Source organism: Rhinatrema bivittatum, chromosome 2 (genome assembly GCF_901001135.1).
Source record: "Rhinatrema bivittatum chromosome 2, aRhiBiv1.1, whole genome shotgun sequence".
NCBI lineage: Eukaryota > Metazoa > Chordata > Amphibia > Gymnophiona > Rhinatrematidae > Rhinatrema > Rhinatrema bivittatum.
Genome location: NC_042616.1, coordinates 367,135,026 through 367,144,672, shown reverse-complemented (window position 1 = coordinate 367,144,672; position 9,647 = coordinate 367,135,026).

The following is a 9,647-nucleotide window of genomic DNA, read 5'->3' as shown; positions in this document are numbered from 1 at the left end:
GGGGGGGGAGGGTAAGGAATTGGTTTTAAAGGGTCGGGGTGGGTTTAGGGGTTGTTTTGGTGTGCCGGTTTTCCCGCCCTCCCCCAAATAATTCCCGTGCCCTATTTAACGATACAATACAAATGCCCCTGACAATAAATCAGGGGCATTTGTATTGTATCGTGCACTCTAACGATTTAGGACGATTTTAAAATTATCTGACGATAATTTTAATCGTTCAAAAAGCGATTCACATCCCTAGTTGTTATATGTGCCTGTAGACTCAGTGGCCTGTATTTTAAAAAAGTCAAGGGTTGTTTATTCACTTTTACTTATTTGAGTTTCTAGCCCCTAACATCCTGCAATTAATCATTGTTTTTTGTATACTATAAACCACTCTGAATGCCTGACATACAGGCTCATTGCACATGCACATCTACACCATAGTCTCCTGAGAGGAGGAGGAGGGGAGCTTTCTCTTTATCACTGTGCACTGAATGAGAGAGAGCTTCCTGCTACATCACAGAGAGTAACCTGGAAATCTAGAGTCAGAAACTCCTGTTTTGAGCTGTGTCACCACCCCAAAAGCAATTATTTGGACTTCCAGTAATGTCATCTGGACCACCGCTGGATCGCCAGGTAATTTAAAGCATTGGGGGGGGGGGGATTTAATTTAAAGGGTTGGGGGGTGGGTTTTAGGGGGTTTTAGTGTGCCGGCTCACGATTTGAACGATTATCACGATAGTTTACACACCCAAACGGCAACAATATGATTCCCTCCCCCTCCCAGCCGAAATCGATCGTTAAGACGATCGAGGACACGATTCACATCTCTAATCTTGATAGCATATGCATGGATTATAAAGCTAAAAACAAAGACAAATCATCAACTGGCCAGAACATTTAAACATATATTTATTGATGATGCTATTCCCAATAAAATTCAAACACTTCAGTTTAAAGAGTTTTTAAATAGCTTTGTGAAGAATTTGATAAAACACAGAGGTGTTCATCATTTTGTGACCAACAATGGCGTTATATCAGCAGTATTCAAGAGGTTTAACAGGACATTAAAATCCAAAATATGGCTATTTTTTACACTGCACAACACTTTACCATATGAAGATGTGTTGCAGGCTGGTGCATAGCTATAACTATAGCTTTCATAGAATAAATACAGGCTAGGCCCATTGATATTCTCTCTATGTTCTCTCACCCTAGCTTGATAGACTCTAAACAGGGTACCATCAAGCTAGGGTAGGATAACATAATACAAAATGTTATCTTTGTGAGAATTTCCTCACTCCAAATGATATCAAATCTTCACCGAGGTGTACTATGCTGTTTGTAAATCTTACTCTACATGAGAAATTAGCCCCTAAACCTTAAACCACCACCAACGCCTCGACCTATTAGATGGCCCTCCTAGGGAGATATAAATACTTCACTACTAGGAGGGTCTTGAAGTCTCTCTCTCTCTCTCTCATTGATTGTACAGCCTCATGCCTGAAAAAAAGGTGTAGTTAAAACTGTGTGTTATGCTATAATCCTACCCCTTCAAATATTTTGCACTGATAACACATTTTGATGGATGGACAGATGAGATACTTACAAGATTATGGTGAGGAAGCCATTCATGATTCTTTTTATCCTGAAAAATTACTGAAAGTCAAACCTCAACAGGATAGGTTATACTATATTGATAAGGTTCTAAAGGTAATAGGGAGAAGTATGAACAAGCAATAATTTGTGAAATGGTGGGAATGGTATGAAAAATGTAACAGTTGGATAAAGGCATCAGAGATTCAAGACATTTGATTTGAAAAAAACATATGAAGAATAAAATGAATCAAAGTAAGTGTTAGAAACACTTGCATACTGTTAGAAATTGGGGGTTTAGTGTGCCCTTGGGCCTCAGCCCGACCCCAGATGGATCCAGGACCGAACCGAGGGTTGATGGGGTGATCCACTATGGCAAACGGTCATACCCTCTGCCAGGCCTGCAAGCTCCCAAGGCCAACAACAGAATGATGTTGGAATGTGAATGGTCCTCCGACCATACAGAGCCCTTTCGGACCTGCCGCTTGGATCGGCATGGAGCAGCAGGCCTGGCCTGAGGTCGAGGGCAGACGGGCCTTGACATGAAGACATGGCAGACTAGGGTTGATGGGACGGCATCACAGATGAAGACTTGGGTTGATGCGACGGCATCACAGACATGATGAGGAACTTGAAATCCAAACAAGACAAGATACAAGGCAGGAGGACATTGGCAATGTCTCTCAGGGCACCCTACTCAGCCCACCCGCGGGACTGAGCCACGGACCACCCTGTCCCACTGTGCACCGTACACAGCCCGATGAGACTGGTCATGGACTACGCTGGGAGCGGGACAAGCGCAGGAAAGATCCAGTCGAGATGGGACTCCGACGACAGAGCCGATGTCATCCGAAGCACCAACACGGCTGGCAGGACATGCTCAGGAGGTCAGGACACCAGTCCACCTGCAGGCCTCTCCAACCCGGGAAAGACGTCGTCCGAGGGAGCAGGACCGACAGGACCAGAAGGCTCAAGAGCACAGACGTGAACACCAAAGAGGCCAGGACACCAGGAGGCGAAACACCAGAAGACGAACACCAGGACACCTGGACGAGGACCTCAGGCACGAAGACATAGCATGAAGACATAATTTGACATGGCGAGACAAAACGAAGAGGAGCTCCACGAAGAAGACCTGATGGAGCTCTGGCAGGCAGGAGCCTCCAGAGTGAAGTAACTCCGATGCAAGGCGAAGACTGAAATGACAGAGCAGTCCTTTATAGGGCTGGAGCAGGAAGTCCAATCAGAGGTGGGGCCAGCACACTTCCTGTGTCTGGCCCTTTAAATCTTGTAGAGAGACGCGTGCCAGTGCCTAGGAGGAGCAGGAAGATTGTGCAGGACCGCGGACAGTGGCCTGCACCAATGTCTATACGCAGAGATGCAGGGCTCGCCTAGAAGGCAGGCCTCGATGAAGGCAGTGGCTCCAGACGCTGCAGGAGGCCCCGGGGGCGGCTCCAGCCGCTACTCGAGCCCGGGGCTTGCGGCCTCCGTGCTGCGAAGAGAAGATGACGTCGACAGTGGCTCCATGCCGTGAAGATGGACGCTGGGAAGTCTGCGGCACCGTCCGTGGCGAAAGGCGGCTTGATGGGCGGCCTCCGGGCCGCAGGAAGCAAACAAGTCCACGGCTCCGGCCGTGTGGGCAGGCCCGATGGCGGCGTCCGTGCCGCATCGGGGAAGCAGGCAGCATGAGGTAAGTGAGAGCCTGCTCGCGGGGAGACCCGCGGGCAGAGGTTCATAACAGTAAGTTTTATATTATGTTGCCTTTTAACGCATCTGCAAGGATGTTTCCACAAAATACCAGCTCTAATTTCACCTTACAATTAGCTAGTTTTTGGACCTACAAGGACTGCTGGTACTAATACAATACCTGCACACATAGAATAATATTAAAGAAGATCAAAAGCACATTGTAACTTTGGAAGAAGGAAGCATGGAGCATCACTTTGTTGTACAAAGAGGGCATTATGCAACCATTCAAAGTTTAGTGGACCACATAAACTATGACATAAATATTTTCTTCAAAACCATATCACCATGAATCATTTATGACCTCAATCTCTGAAGAACCAAATAAAAATCAGAGGGCAAGTCAGTAATTTCCACAGAGAGTGATATAGCGACCATTGTGGCACCGGAAGCTATAATTTATTTATTTATTTATTTATTTATTTGAATTTTTTATATACCGATATTCCTATAAAGAATATAGATCACACCGGTTTACAAAAGAACTGAACTTTCGCTATGAGGCGATACATTAAACAATGAAAATAGCCATTGAACATTTAAAACCATTGAACATTTGAAACAAATGGAATCAAGGCACAGCAGCAAACCGAGAACAAAAGTAAATAAAATGTGATTCACAAATCGAACATTGTTTAAGATTGGAAAGTGTTCTTAAAGGGCTGTGAGGAAAAAGATCAATAAGTCCACTAGACGTAGGTCATAGGACTAGCGTTCATGTTTTTAGATCTGCATCAAGGAGAACCAGGGTTTTCAGGGAAAGATTGATTAAACAGCCAAGTTTTTAAGTCCTTCTTGAAGGTGAGGAGACACTGTTCTTGACGAAGGTCAGGAGGAAGAGTGTTCCAAAGTGTCGGCCCAGATGTAGATAATGCTCTTTTGCTTAGAGAAGATTTAGAAGGGGGAACTTGCAGAGAGCCTTTGTAAGCTCTTCTAATAGGTCTTTCAGAGGATTGAGCACAGAGTTGATGGCACAGATTTAGAGGGGCAGTGTTATGAATGTGTTTATGTATCATCATTAGTACTTTGAACGAAATCCTAGCTTTGATAGGTAACCAGTGTAAAGACTGCAGTATAGGGGAGATATGATGTCTTTTGTTTGAATTGGTAAGTAGTCTTGCCGCGGTATTCTGTACCATCTGCAGAGGTTTTATTGTTATCGCTGGGAGACCAAACAAGAGGGAATTACAATAGTCTAATTTGGTAAGGATTATGGACTGTAGTACAAGTCGGAAATCTCGAAAGTGAAGGAGAGGTTTAAGTTTTTTTAATACTTATAATTTAAAGAAACATTCTTTTGAAGTGTTTTGGACAAATGATTTAAAATTGAATTGGTTGTCTAGTTGAACTCCTAAATCTCTAACATAGGAGGAATGGTTAATAATAAATAGGGATGTGAATCGTGTGCCCGATCGTCTTAATGATCGGGTTCGGCTAGAGGGTGAAAAAAATCTGATCGGTGGTGATGTGAATCGGAATCGGTTCCGATTCACATCGTTAATTTTTTATTAGTGAGACCCGACCCTTTAAAATTGACCCCTTACCTTCCCCCACCCTCCCGAACCCCCCAAAACATTTTACGAGTACCTGGTGGTCCAGTGGGGGTGCGGGGACCGATCTCCCGCTCTCGGGCCATCGGCGCCATTTTGGCTGCCACTAATATAAATGGCACCGATGGCCCTTTGCCCTTACCATGTGACAGGGGATCCGTGCCATTCGTCGGCCCCTGTCACATGGTAGGAGCAATGGATGGCAGGCGCCAAAGATGGCGCCGGCCATCCAGTGCTCCTACCATGTGACAGGGACCGGCCAAAGGCACGGATACCCTGTCACATGGTAAAGGCAAAGGGCCATCGGCGCCATTTTCTTTTAGCGCAGCTGATGGCCTGGGAATGGGAGATCGCTCCCCGTGGCCCCCCTGGACCACCAGGTATGTGTAAAAAGTTTTTTTGGGGGGGCGGGAGAGTGGGGGAGGCTAAGGTGGTAATTTTAAAGGGTCGGGTGGGTTTTTTTTTATCGGCGCGGGCCTCACTAAAAAAAATTAGTGATGTGAATTGGAATCGGAACCAATCCCAATTTACATCTCTAACGATCAGATTTCTCCCCCCCCCCCCCCCCCCAGCCGAACCCGATCGTTAAAATGATCGGGCACACGATTCACATCCCTAGTAACTAGTAGCCATTAAAATTTAACAAATTGTCGCAAAAATTTCAGCAGCCAATCAAAATGGAGTTCTATGATTCGAACGTGAGGGAGCGCTAAGGCAATGAAACGAAGGCAAAGTGAAAGCAAAACAGGTCTAGATTGGCTCCATACAGAATATAAAAGAGACCAAACAGGATTATAAATTTAAGTAAGGTGATACACTGCATCGCTAAGGGGACTATCATACAGTCATAAACACGCAATTAAACGCAGCATTTTTCATATAAAGAAACCAATAATGGTACGAGTTGTATTAAGAGCCTAAATGGGAAACTCAAATGAACAAAGTAAAAATGACGTGTATGTTGGACTGAAAATTTTTAACATTCAGCAACCAATCAAAAAAGACATGAGGGCAAAAATAAGAAAAACGAAAGAAAAACTAAACTAAGTGGGAGGACAACAGCCAGGAATTAGGAAGACATAAATAAAAAATGTAGAAGGGAAACCCCCACTAAGGATAAGCGATATATAGTAGAAGTAAATATGACTAAAAATAACAAATTAGAAAAACAATTTCAAGTGTACCTGTGAGAAGTTTAACATACAGCGTCACTGGGAGTGCGACGTTGCCGGGTAACTGGTGGCCATTTAACTTCCGCCAATCTAATGAGTTTTCTTTTTAGTCCTGTTTTGCTTTCACTTTGCCTTCGTTTCACTGCCTTAGCGCTCCCTCATGTCCGAATCATAGAACTCCATTTTGATTGGCTGCTGAAATTTTTGCGCCAATTTGTTAAATTTAAATGGCCACTAGTTACATGTTAATATTGCACTCCCAGTGCTCTCAATCTCCCGCCCCTGTGGCTGTTCCCGAGGCTTCAGCCCTGCCCTGGAACGCCCCTGGGCCAGCACCCCACCCATGACCCCGCCCCCCCGGAATGCCCATTTTTTCAAGCCCCAGGGGGAGGCAGGGGTAGGTTTTCGGGGCTTGCACACGTATCTTACGCGAGCAACCCTTTGAAAATCTACTCCTATGATGCTAATTTTGCTGTGCTGTATGTCAATGGTGAGCAAGTACCCAAGAAATCTCTCCAACCCAATTTTGAGAATGGATACTGTGTCAGAGAATGCATGCAATTGGTTTAACAGTGTCATGGATTTTCAGAGGTTTTACCTTATTGGCCTTTGACCAATCACCTGACCAGGACTGTACAACCTGCAAACTTATTGTAATCCTTGGTTTGAACTCTCTTTTTCCAGAGCTTAACCCCACACAGTTGAAATAATTGGGTATGGTATCTTTGACAATATGATAAAAAATTAATCACAGAAGAAATGTTCTTTTTGATTATCTGTGATAATAAATACCATACAAAGCTTTTGTATTTTAATGGTGGATCCTCATGATGCAAAATCTGTTTTAGATGGCCTACCCTGCAACTGACTGCCAGATGTACAAATATCGAGGAAACCCACAAGTGAGGTGGCAAATACCACCCCCGCAACCTTCCTGTAGCATATGTTGTGGTCCCGGTCGCTAGCCTAGCGACCGGGTCCTTACCTTGTTTACTCCGCTCCAGGCCGCATCGGGAACCGCAGTGTCCCAGGCCTTCTGGGCCGTGTTGCAGGGGCATCTCCACGAGGGAGATGCCGCCGAGGCCCGATACTGACTCCGCCCCTTCTGAGGCACGTGCACGTGTGAAGAGGGACTTTTTAAAGGTTCAGCACCCGGAAGTGCTGGACAGCCCCCTGGATGATGTCAGACGCCGGCAAAGTATTTAAGCCGGCGTCTGCCTGCATGGAACTGCCTTGCAACGTGGTCTCTCTGCTAGAGTGTCTAGTTGCATTCCTGTTGTTCCTGAATCTGCTCCTGCTGTTCCTGAATCCACTCCTGCTGTTCCTGTGCCAGCTTCAGCTGCTCCTGATCTAGCCCCTTGGTTTGATTCTCTGGCTCCTGACTCCGGCTTGCTTCCGACTCTCCCTGCCTTCCACCTGCCTCAACTTCTGGACTGTCATCTCATCTCTTCTCACTGCTGTCTCCTAAGCCCCAACGGTCCAGATTCCTACAGGCTCCTCCTGGGGGGATCTTGGACTTCCAGTGTGAAGACTCCACCTGTGCCTCTGCCGGGTTCCGCCTCCCGGCCTACCTTCTTCAGCGGAGCCTTCTGTTCCGCCAGGCCGGTCCAAGGGTCCATCGTCCAGTCCGCAACATCATACCGGTTAACTATCTATAAGAAATTGCCATACTGGGTCAGACCAAGGATCCATCAAGTCCAGCATCCTGTTTCCAACAGAGGCCAAACCAGGCCACAAGAATCTGGCAAGTACCCAAACACTAAGAAGATCCCATGCTACTGATGCAATTAATAGCAGTGGCTGTTCCCTAAGTAAACCTGATTAATAGCCGTTAATGGACTTCTGCGACAAAGAACTTATCCAATCTTTTTTTAAACACAGCTACACTAACTGCACTAACCACATCCTCTGGCAACAAATTCCAGAGGTTTATTGTGGGTTGAGTGAAAAATAATTTTTCCGATTAGTCTTAAATGTGCTACTTGCTAACTTGATGGAATGCCCCCTAGTCCTTCTATTATTCGAAAGTGTAAATAACTGATTCACATCTACTCGTTCAAGACCTCTCATGATCTTAAAGACCTCTATCATATTCCCCCTCAGCCGTCTCTTCTCCAAACTGAACAGCCCTAACGTCTTCAGCCTTTCCTCATAGAGGAGCTGTTCCATCCCCTTTATCATTTTGGTGGCCCTTCTCTGTACCTTCTCCATTGCAACTATATCTGTCTTGAGATATGGCGACCAGAATTGTACACAGTATTCAAGGTGCAGTCTCACCATGGAGCGATATAGAGGCATTATGACTTTTTTCCATTTTATTAACCTTTCCCTTCCTAATTATTCCTAACATTCTGTTTGCTTTTTTGACTGCTGCAGCACAGTAAGCCGACGATTTTAAAGTATTATCCACTATGATGCCTAGATCTTTTTCCTGGGTGGTAGCTCCTAATATGGAACCTAAGATCGTGTAACTACAGCAACGGTTATTTTTCCCTATATGCAACACTTCACTTGTCCACATTAAATTTCATCTGCCATTTGGATGCCCAAACTTCCAGTCTTGCAAGGTCCTCCTGTAATGTATCACAATCCGCTTGTGATATAACTACTCTGAATAATTTTGTATCATCCGCAAATTTGATAACCTCACTCATCGTATTCCTTTCCAGATCATTTATATATATATTGAAAAGCACCGGTCCTGTACAGATCCCTGAGAGACTCCACTGTTTACCCTTTTCCACTGAGAAAACTAACCATTTAATCCTACTCTTTATTTCTTTTCTTTTAACCAGTTTGTAATCCACGAAAGGACATCACCTCCTATCCCATCACTTCTTAGTTTTCTTAGAAGCCTCTCATGAGGGACTTTGTCAAACGCCTTCTGAAAATCCAAATACACTACATCTACTGGTTCACCTTTATCCACATGTTTATTAACCCCTTCAAAAAAATGAAGCAGATTTGTTAGGCAAGACTTCCCTTGGGTAAATCCATGTTGACTGTGTTCCATTAAACCATGTCTTTCTATATGCTCTACGATTTTGATCTTGAGAATAGTTTCCACTAGTTTTCCCAGCACTGAAGTCAGGCTCACTGGTCTGTAGTTACCTGGATCACTCCTGGAACCTTTTTTAAATATTGGGGTAACATTGGCCACCCTCCCGTCTTCAGGTACAATGGATGATATTAATAATAGGTTACAAATTTTAACTAACAGATCAGAAATTTCATTTTTGAGTTCCTTCAGTACGCTAGGATGCATACCATCTGGCCCAGGTGATTTGCTACTCTTTAGTTTGTCAATCTGGCCTACTACATCTTCCAGGTTCACAGTGATTTTATTCAGTTCATCTGACTCATCACCCCTGAAAATCATCTCCGGAACTGGTATCTCCTCAACATCCTCATTAGTAAACACGGAAGCAAAGAATTCATTTAGTCTTTCTGCAATGGCCTTATCTTCCCTAAGAGCCCCTTTAACGCCTCGGTCATCTAATGGTCCAACCGACTCCCTCACAGATTTTTTGGCTAAAATAGCCTCTTTCACCTCACCTTTTAACCATGATGGTAATTGTTTTGCCTTCCTTCCACCTTTCTT